This window comes from Lolium rigidum, chromosome 3 (genome assembly GCF_022539505.1).
Source record: "Lolium rigidum isolate FL_2022 chromosome 3, APGP_CSIRO_Lrig_0.1, whole genome shotgun sequence".
Classification (NCBI taxonomy): domain Eukaryota; kingdom Viridiplantae; phylum Streptophyta; class Magnoliopsida; order Poales; family Poaceae; genus Lolium; species Lolium rigidum.
Genome location: NC_061510.1, coordinates 107,568,964 through 107,579,125, shown reverse-complemented (window position 1 = coordinate 107,579,125; position 10,162 = coordinate 107,568,964). Strand labels below are relative to the sequence as shown.

Here is a 10,162-nt window from a genome sequence, read left to right as displayed (position 1 = left end):
ATAAAATATGTGACGATACAACATGATCATGTGCAGGTAAAAATATGCATATTAAGCTTGACATATCTGCTGCCAGCAAGTTAAAAAGTAGTCAATTATTCATCCATAAATGACACCACAACTTGAAGCATTAATTGTTTCGGAGTAAGGGAACAAATGTGATGCTATGTCCTATATATTTGTTATGTCCCCTAAAATGTAAATTAATACCAGCAGATCTGGGACTAATCTCTGTTTTTGTCTGCAAATTTGTGATATTATTCATTTGGTTTTTGTCTCAAAACCAAATGGAAAGTATACAACATATAATGACAGTGCATCACATGGATAGGCAAATAAGGTCAGCGTTCACTATGCCATGACTAAAATCCTTAGTAAAATGAGATATAGGATATGCAATTCTTCACACTTTGAAGATAGGCTGTAAAGGATAATTAGTATGGTTTTGTGCGGGGATTAAATTTAATGTGCAATTGCGGCATCATTTTAGATGTGCAGTTTAATTCTTGAGCAGTCAGATTGAATTCGGTATCTAAGATTGTTTGTGTCAACTGTAACACATACTTTTTAGGCTGGTCTAGATATAGATAGATAAATTCCGAAGAATCACCTGATATAATCTGCACTTGTCCTCATTGTACTTATCAAAATCTTCATGTGCTACCAAATAGAAATATGGTGCAGGGATTTTCGTAAAACCCTAAAAGTTGCCCTTTGGATGGGAGGAGCCAACTTAAAATGGACATAATGTGAGCTCTAACATTAATTTATCTCCTGCATTTTGCATTACATACCAATGTGCTTCACGTGGCATCAAGTCCTACTATTTATAAATGACACATCAAGTTGCATTTGTTGCTGCATACTTTGCCAACAGCTGTTTCTGATAATTAATGAGTCGGACAATATAATTTGCTAAACTGAGATATGAGAAGGGTATGTTGGAAATTCATATGAATAAGGGCGATCAAATGTTGCTACAGTGGCAAGGTAATCCAATTTGGTGCAACTGTTAGTTGAAATGAAACTTGTGTAGAACAAAGATAACGATCGTCCTACCCTCCGGGAAAGAGCAATATCTCTTCTAACAATGATGGTCCAATTCATTCATGACAAGTCTAGGCCAAAGCCATCCTGTTCCAGTTGAGTGTTAAAATCCATGAAGAAGCATGCTTTGTCAATACATGATGGTTCCCTAGATATAGTAGTTTAAGGAATCTGCCTCCGCACTCGACGAGGATGGCCCAACCTCGGATCCAACCGCCGGGGTGAGCTCCGGGCTGAGCACGAGGTCGACGATGGTGGTTGACGGTACCTCTCTCTGTGGCTGTGCACTGGCCACAGTTCATAGGCTCCTAGCACCATCACTGTCCACAGTTCACAGTTCTGGTTCCCTATAGAGATCTCCCTTTTCTTGTACACAATGCAATTAGGCTGACTGAGTTTCTATCACATTGTTTGTTTGCCATGAAAATAAATTATTTTCCGGCAATCTCTATGCATTTTGTCCATGCATATACATTTTATTGGGGTTACGTTATGTAGATCCATGAATTCTAGCATACATGTAGTCATAAGTTGTGCAATATTTTTGTCTTATTCATGTGTAATAGTTTTTAACTTCACTTGTATAAGTATGGGAAAGACAAATAAGGTATTTGTCATGTACTTGTTTAGCCTAGAAGCATGCCGATATCTAATGAATCAAGGGGAGTTAGTTTAACACTTTGCTCAGAAGATATTACAGTTAATTATCTTTATATTATACTTCAGCTCCCAAGTCCTAATTATTCATTCTCTAGGAATATTAGAAGGTGCTGCACATCGGTACTGAAATCCAGGCTACCCGGTTTTCTTCTTGGACTTGCACAAGCTCCCTCTGGTAATATCAGATCTTAGATTGTGATGGTGTTTTATTTGTTATTCATATGTTCATCCGCCTGATTAAGGTTTCGAAGTTCAAGGGGATGACATGGTTGCTGCAGATTCGACACCGAAATCCAGACAACAAGACAAGGTGCGAGCAGCAAGACAAGGTATTGTTTCTCACTCAGCTCATGTGTTTTCTTTGTATGCTAGATGCTAATGTTCTTATATCAGCTCCTCTATTTCTTATAGGATCTAGCTCAATATGTTGCCTGGTCAGCTCACATAGGCACGCCTCTCCCTTCACCCACAACGGACGAGTAGCCAAACTGCATCGACCTGGTATCAATCTTTGAAGGCTGGTTATTCTTTCTGTTCTGAAACTAATGAGAAATTGAGAATATTATCTCTGTGACTTTGAGAAGGTGCTCGTGGAACACGCTGCCGATGTCTTCTTCGGAAGCAGCGGGAATAGGGACCAGGTCTTGGCAAGGGCATACCCTAGCGTGGCAGGCTGCTATGCAGCAGGACTGAGGCCGACAATTGTTGCTGCAGCAGATGGATGGTGAAGGCGGGGTGGACCGTGCCTCGACCTCAACCTTCCTCTTCTGAGGAGGGCGGATGGCGGCGGCGACCGGAGGCGCCGGGCGCGGCCACAGAAGGGCCGACGCGCGGCGGATCCGCTTTGCCACCGGCGGCTGGACGCGGCAGCGTTGGGGACGGACCTCGGCCTCGCCGCGACGAAGGCCGCCCGGCCCCAGCAATGTCCACGGCGCGGCCAGCTCCGGCAAGGGGAGGTCGACGTGAGCTCGGGCAGGGGGCTGGCCTGGGTGGGCGCGGCGAGCTCCTGCTCCGGCAAGGGGCAGGCGCGGCGAGGTCTGGCTCCGGCAAGGGGCGGGCGCAGGAGAACTCCACCTCCAACGGGGCGGCCGGAGGAGGCGCTGCAGGAGCGCGCATGGAGGAGGGAGCGGATCCAAACCTTCCCCCACCACCACGGCCACTGCTCCCTCGACAAGAAGCGCCACATCCCAACATGTACTGGGTAAAATCCTAACACTAGCTCATGTATTTCTCGATCTGACAGTGATGGGCATGGCCAGGGATCTGCTTGAAGAATGGCAATGACGAGGTGGAACTCCTGCATCCTCCGACCCTGGATTTTATTGCTGGTACTGTGCTGCTAGATGTGTGAGCTGCTGGTTAGACATGTTTTTAGTGTCATTGTGCGTTGCTCATTTATTAGTATTTGTGGCAAGCACGAATCAACTGAAATTATTTTGTTCTGCAGATCTGTATATTTGTGATTTATTAGTATTAGTATTTAACGATAAAAGTTTCAAAAGGATTGAACAACAATCAAAGTTGTCCTATGTTTACCGAAGTGGCGATTATATATATTTCAATGGCTTCTTATGTTCTTTATTGTTGGATTTGCTGATAAACTACCTTTTGTGTTGTTTATTACTTTGCAGGTTTACTGGTTTTAGTTTAGATGGAAGATCTCCAGGATTAGGAAGGTATATTATCTTGGTTAGGTTAATATGCTCTCCCCTTTATTGTAAGTATTAGGAAGAGTTATACCATGGTCAATCAAAGCTCAAGATATGAAATATTGTGAATATTTAATGCAGGACATTCTAATTTTTGCTGTGTATTGTGCTGATATCTTCCATGGTATAACTCTTCTTCATGATACTATTTTTTTCCGGTGCTTTGATGTGTTATTAGGTGATTTCTCTCGTCAGACAAATATGGCATTCAGGATGTAATCAGTGGTATTTTAGGAAAGGCATGGACAATATTTTTATAGGTTCAGCGCTGGTAACTTTTTCCTTACCATTGAAGATCATATTTCTAGCGGTACTTGATGTTTTCTAGCTCTCCTTTTTTGTTCTTTAGATTATCCCACAATGACAATTATTTTACACTAGGTAATGTACATGTTGATTTGAAGTTAAAAGTGAAAGTGATGAGTTGACATGAATTTTGTGTGACAGGTATTTTTTCTGCTGTTCCTTGTCTTGTGTTTGACACTTTTTTTTTTAATTTTGCATGTAACTCTGCTATAGCATCTGTGCCTACACCAGTTAGATCATATATATGTTCTAAAATGAGGAGTGCTTGAATTAAATTGCTGGCCAATCTGTATAGAAGGCAATTAGTAACCAATTGTTCTATAAGAGGCTTGAATTTATTCTTGGGATTTTTGATTGTAGCTTCAAACTCTCTTTATAAGAAATGTACCTGTCTCTCATCTCCTCTCCTTGTGTCTTTCTTTATTTCGTGCTATTGCTCCAGTGAGGTTGGCCCAATTTATTTGTTCATTTTCAATATAAGTTCAGCTACTTATTTCTAAATTTTCCTTTTTATTTAGGCTGCTAATGCTTCGCTCTGCTTGCTATGGATATGTCGGCCGGCGCCAGCTTCTTCCTCCCCATCGGCCAGGTGACCTTGTTGACTCCTCCCTCTTCACCGGCCAGGCCAACTCGCCGGCACCTCCCACCTCACCGGCCCAGGAGAGATCCCCTCCCTCAATGTCGCCGCGTCCTGTGCTCGCCGCCGTCCATGAGCCGATTCCGCAGTGCAGATGAGCCCGAAGGTAAAGTTGCTTTCGATTGCTTATTCATTCTTGTCGGATCTTGTTTATAGCATATATACTTGCTTTCATTTGCTTATGATCTACTCAAGATAGCAAATTCCTTTTGTTGTACAGTTGGCCACTTTTGGCATATGTGATAATATGCATTTCTCCTATAAATGTTCTAACACTACTCGGCCATACAAGGGCTCTGAGAGGGCCAAAGCGGGTCAAGTTTTCTCCCGGAATGGTGAGCCCTCGTCTCGCGATTACTCGGATTTGACCTACTTTAGCTGCTGCCGTCTGAGCTCGTGGGTTGTTTGTGCTGTCCAGTTGATCAACCAGAGCCAGGACGACGGGGGCGGGGATCACTTGGAAGATCTCGCCGGTGAACGACCGCCTTCGCACCAGGCACTTGCCAGGAATGGCGCTTCATCCATGCTCAAACAACGAGGTACACTAACCCTGAAGTATCTGCGAGTTCATACATGCTTAAGCACGTACATAATACCTCTGCCTGAATTAGCGTAACCCACCATCTTTGTGGTTATCTAATCTGTGGTTGTGGCTTGTTAATTCCGACGTAGAAACATTCCTCGCTCGAGGCTATGAAGAAGTGGCATTCATCTCCATTGGGCCCGTCGAGGTGTACTCGCTTCAGCGCGCAATCCGAATGCGTGTGGTATAGGCCCGGGTGGCTGTGATGGTATGGAGGATACCCGCAGTCCCTTCCGGACGCCACCATCGCTGCCCTATAGCACTGAGGTACACATGCTCATATGCTCAATTGTTGTCTGGGTGGGTTGTCAAATGTAATTGCCAGTTGTGTAATCTTGTCATGCATCAAGCAGCAGTTGACCGCTGGTATCAATGGTAATGGAGGACCCGACCTAATCAGCAGACCTCTCCACCCTTCAGGTGATTTACTAATTCAACGGTTCATTTTAAGTGATTTAACTTTGTAATTTTCATTTATGTAATTTATTTTGAGTTTATCTTCGTGATACTATTGTTACACACTACAATTCTATGTATGCATGATGGCCAGATGTCACTGGCCAAGCTATGGTTTTTCTTGCATTGAATTTCTAATGTGTGAGAGTTAAAAGGGGCAAAATAATGGCATGTGATATGCTTCACACAAAACCATTGAAAAGGGATCATCTTGTGTGTTTCAGGTATGCCGGCGTTTTGTGATGAGATGCGAGGTTGGACGGAGCTTTGAGGGCATCCAGTTTGGTGGCGACACACCACATCTATTTATTCTTCCCCAATTACACTGCTGTTTTGATTCTCATGTGTGGAGATGGATGTGAATTACCTAGAGGAAGTGGTTACAACATCCGTCCGAAAGATGCAAGCAGGCACAATATAAGTTACTGGTGTAAGCATCCATATTTCCGTGTTGCACATAAATGCGTATTTCTTTGTTTTGGCATTTTTCTTACTTTTTATCTTGCTCTCCTATTAGTTGTAGTTATGAAAATAAACTAGACCGATCTTCTCGACTACAGGAGCCGCCCCCGGAGGAGGGTGATGGCATGCCAGTGAAGCTAGCTGGGCATTTAAAGTTCATGCTTACATTGGCAAACCATATTCAGCATTATTGGGTAATAATATTTCTGAACTTCACTTCGTTTAGACCAATATTAAACCTTATTCGTCCATTATTGTTGCTTCAGTAGATTATTATTTATTTGCTACCTGGTATATCGTAGGTCCAACGCTGGTAGTAAAGATGGTGTAGCGGCGAAGAAACCAAAGCGGTATAAAGTATAATATATTTGTTCTCTTCATAGAAAGCACTTCTCATCCATTCCAAGTACGCAATAATAATTTTTGTGTTCTTTGTTCTTCATTGGTTTCACAGGTTCCGTTCTCGCATAGCCTTTTCTTCATGGATAGTTTCTATTGTGAGTTCTCGCTCACATCCTCACAGGGCTAGGTGGAGAGCTTATTAGTATCTTAGTAGTGCTCACTACCTCGATGTCTTGACGCACACTACTACTCCGTTGGTTCTCTCGCTTAAATGAGGCATCAAATATTCACTCTGCCAAAGTAGTGAATATATGAATGATATTCTTGCTTAGGGTATTTCTCAATATCTCTCTGCTGATTTAGTCAATAACTATAGTAGCCTCGACAATTAGTCCTTGGTGAAGGTAATTTACCTCTCCCTCATTACATATCTGGATACATGTGGTGGTTGCATTCCTTTACTAAAGCTTGGTATTTTTGTGTCTCCGGTGAAGCTCCGGTGGATGGCGGTGAGATGCATGGCATTTCTTCGAGCCTTATATGCATCGTTATGATTATGCATGATTTATAGTGTGTTCCAACCAGAGTTGTTCCTTTATTGGCTAATATCAATGAGAAGTATATGTAGCTTATCCCAACCTCTTGAAGGTTATGTTCTTCAATTTTTTTTTTGTGTTGGACTGCACACAATGTTTTCTTTGTCTTTACATCTTGTTTTCACTGGTCCCCGTTTTTCTTGTGGAGTTATCTTAATTTCCTTGTAAATGTTCATTTGGGCAATTATAATCCCAGCTTCTTCAAGGTTTCAGCTGATGGAGAATCAAACTTAAATCGATGGACGGAGCTCCGTTAGGTATTACAGGGGAAAGCAGTATCTATGTTTTCTGAATTCTGGCTTGATTTATGTTGTTAATGTTGCAAAATAGCAATATTGATGAAATAGTGTATTTTTTCATGAACTGATTGAATGGTTTGCTCTTAGAAAATAAATCTGCATATGTACTATTTATTTCGATTTCTACACAATGCATAGCTCGGAGTTCATCCTAGGGTGCCTCTGTGATCTCTACTCAGTTATTGACTTGCTTTCTGATGCTTCGGTTTTTCTTCTAGGAGGATGACATATCTCGGTTTGTGTACACCACCTGGGTTCATGTGCGGTGGACAATGGTTCGAGCAACCCTGATACTTGATTAGCAATATGTGTTTAGGTGAAGAGCATGTCGTGATTACTCTTTACGGTTTTATCGAGTGCATTCACCATTGTGCATGTATATGTGTTGTTTTTTAGAGCTATACATTTTCTTGCAAATTCTTGCAAAACAAACTCACCAATTCTGCCCTGCTTCAGCTCCTTTGTAAGCCATTTGGTTAATTCGGTCTCCAAACTGGTCCATCAATTGTTTTCCTATATTTTCTACAAATCATGTGTGGTTGCAGGATGATGATGGCCTCCTTCATCGGCTCAGATCCTTGCATCCCCATCTTCTTCCCACTCTTTGCAAACATGGTAATTTTAGTCTGGTCATTGGTTATTCAGCTATTAGCAGGTTGCTCAATGCCTCATCGTGCAATCAAAAGTGCAATTATTTCCATAGATTACTTTGTTTTTAATATATATACTCCAATAATCTAGGTGATGCCTGATTGTGACCAGATATTGGAGTACTTACCTCGATTGCGAACTAGGTTGTCAGTCGCCTGGAGATTCTTTGAATTTAGTCATGAATGATAAGTACTTACATTTTTCTTAGGATGTGACTGTCAAGCAAATCTGTCTCATTTCAGTTTTTTTTTTACCGTAATGACATTTTAAAGATAGTCAAGCTGAGTTTTCATGATTCGAAAACTCATGATCTTGGCTTTTCTATTAAGTAAAAAAAGTAAATGTGTAAAAGTTTATTATGCGTATTACTGTCAGTATACATTGACCCTCATTTGGGCAATGTAAGGATTTGATGGAAAAATCTTTTCTTTTCACAGCCATCCGACTCAAAACATCTGGCTTTACTATACCTCCAAAATATTTCTTTTTAAAAGTGATTATATAGGTATATGTTGTGTCCTCTTCTTGTTATTATGTAAAACTTACAATGTTTGGTCGCACAGCAGTCATGGTTAGTATTTTTTTGCTTTTCATTATGTGCTTGTAGTTTCTCTTTCATAACTATTACTTTTTTAATACTTGAGGGATGCACAAGTATATGAGATATCAGTCATGAAATAGGAATTACTTATGTACTATATAACAAACTCTTTCATTATTAATATTTGTTCCACTATTGATTTGGATTCCTTAGAAAGGATAAGCAATGATGTTTTTTTGTAGTTTTGGTGATCCATGATCGCTATAGTTTTGCATTGTTGTTCAATACACAATGTGACATGATGTTTAATATTGCAGTGTCTGCCGCAACAACTTGAGTAAGAGTGCCTGCTACGGCTGATCCAGGATAGGCCCAAAGAGGAGATCCATATGGTGTACATACAAATTATTGCGAAGTGACTTAAGTTGTTTTTATTTTTTTAGTGCAAGGAGTAATGAGCACAAATATATATGTGATCTTTGACAACAATATTCTTTTCTTAGTGATATATTTAAATTAATGCTTAGACATATTGAGCTCTCCATCGATCTATGTATCACATGAATACATTAGAGTTCCTTATAAGTGTTGACTATATTCAATACCCTAAGGACTGAATACATTTAGGCTCCTTACAAGTGCTTGCATTTGTACCATCAAAACACTAAGGACTGACATCAACAAGGTAGCAACGTGCCCTAAAATGAGACAGAACTTGTGGCTTAAATTCTCACCCTGTCATCTGCGCATATAGTCAAATAATTCCGACCCTAAAGTAAATGAATCTCAAACGCATATAGAAGGAAGTCAAGTGACATGCATTAAATTAATAGAGACGCATATGTGGCCAGGTTTGTTACATACATGTTGAAGAACAACTTACAAATCAACGAAATTATAAGAAAACAACATATACAAAGAGAAAAACATCCTAAAAACAATGAAGCCATATTCAGCGAACAACATATTGAAGCCAAGGAAGCCACCAGGAGTGAGTTGACTTGGATTTTACCTATGAATCATATTGTCCATTGCCAAATAATTTCTCTTATGGCATAAGTTGTGTATAAATTCCTACGTCACGGAGATCCAGCACTTGCACCATTCAGTCACATTAATTAGTATTCCAAACAAAATATAATATGTTGTTTCACATAAGTTTACATGTTAAATAATCATCCTTACAATAACATGTCAATAGGTCACAACTCCTAAGGTAAAGCTTATGGTTTCAATATGTTTCCCTTCAGCATTTGGGCCTGGGGAAAATTAATTGAATAAAATCAATTGAATAGTATCTCCATTCCACCTCGAAAAAATGTAAAATAATACCAAAGAAAGGCATTTCCCATCCATGTAGATGAAGTACCCCAATCAGTTTAGAATGTTTGAGATCAATTATTGAACATTTGTTGTTGCCATTCGTTCTTGAACATTTGCTTTTTTTTGCCATTCATTTTTGAACATAACTGTCATTCTTTTGCCTGTGCGCCGGGGCGCACCGGGTCATCTAGTTGTTCTAGTATGGTGATTTATTCATTGATCGATTTGTCTTCAGAATTTTTTTTGTATGGAACTTTCTTGATTACTAGCTTGCGACCCCAAAGAATTCATGCTTGAATCTAATCTATTTTTCACAGAACTCGCTGCTGCTCTGTCCTTTTCATAGGTTTTACTAAGTGAGCATTCGTACAAATTACTCAAATGCACTCTTCAATAAGTTTGTCATTCATTCATAGCTACAGCAGCTGGAAGTAGTCGATACCAGTGGCGGACCTACCGGGGGGGCGAGCAGGGGCGGCCGCCCCGGGTCTCCCGGTGCGAAGCAGGGCAGCCCAGCTCAGCAGCTCGGCATCTATGGTGGCTGGCCAAC

General features: G+C 40.8%; 1 long non-coding RNA gene across 1 annotated transcript; it reads left to right on the top strand.

The window, feature by feature from the left end:
* Positions 1 to 5,803: 5,803 nt before the first annotated feature.
* On the top strand, positions 5,804 to 6,219 carry LOC124698839. The gene is made up of 3 exons (XR_007001135.1): positions 5,804 to 5,828; positions 5,959 to 6,054; positions 6,163 to 6,219. It is a non-coding gene; the product is annotated as an uncharacterized LOC124698839 (long non-coding RNA).
* Positions 6,220 to 10,162: the final 3,943 nt, after the last annotated feature.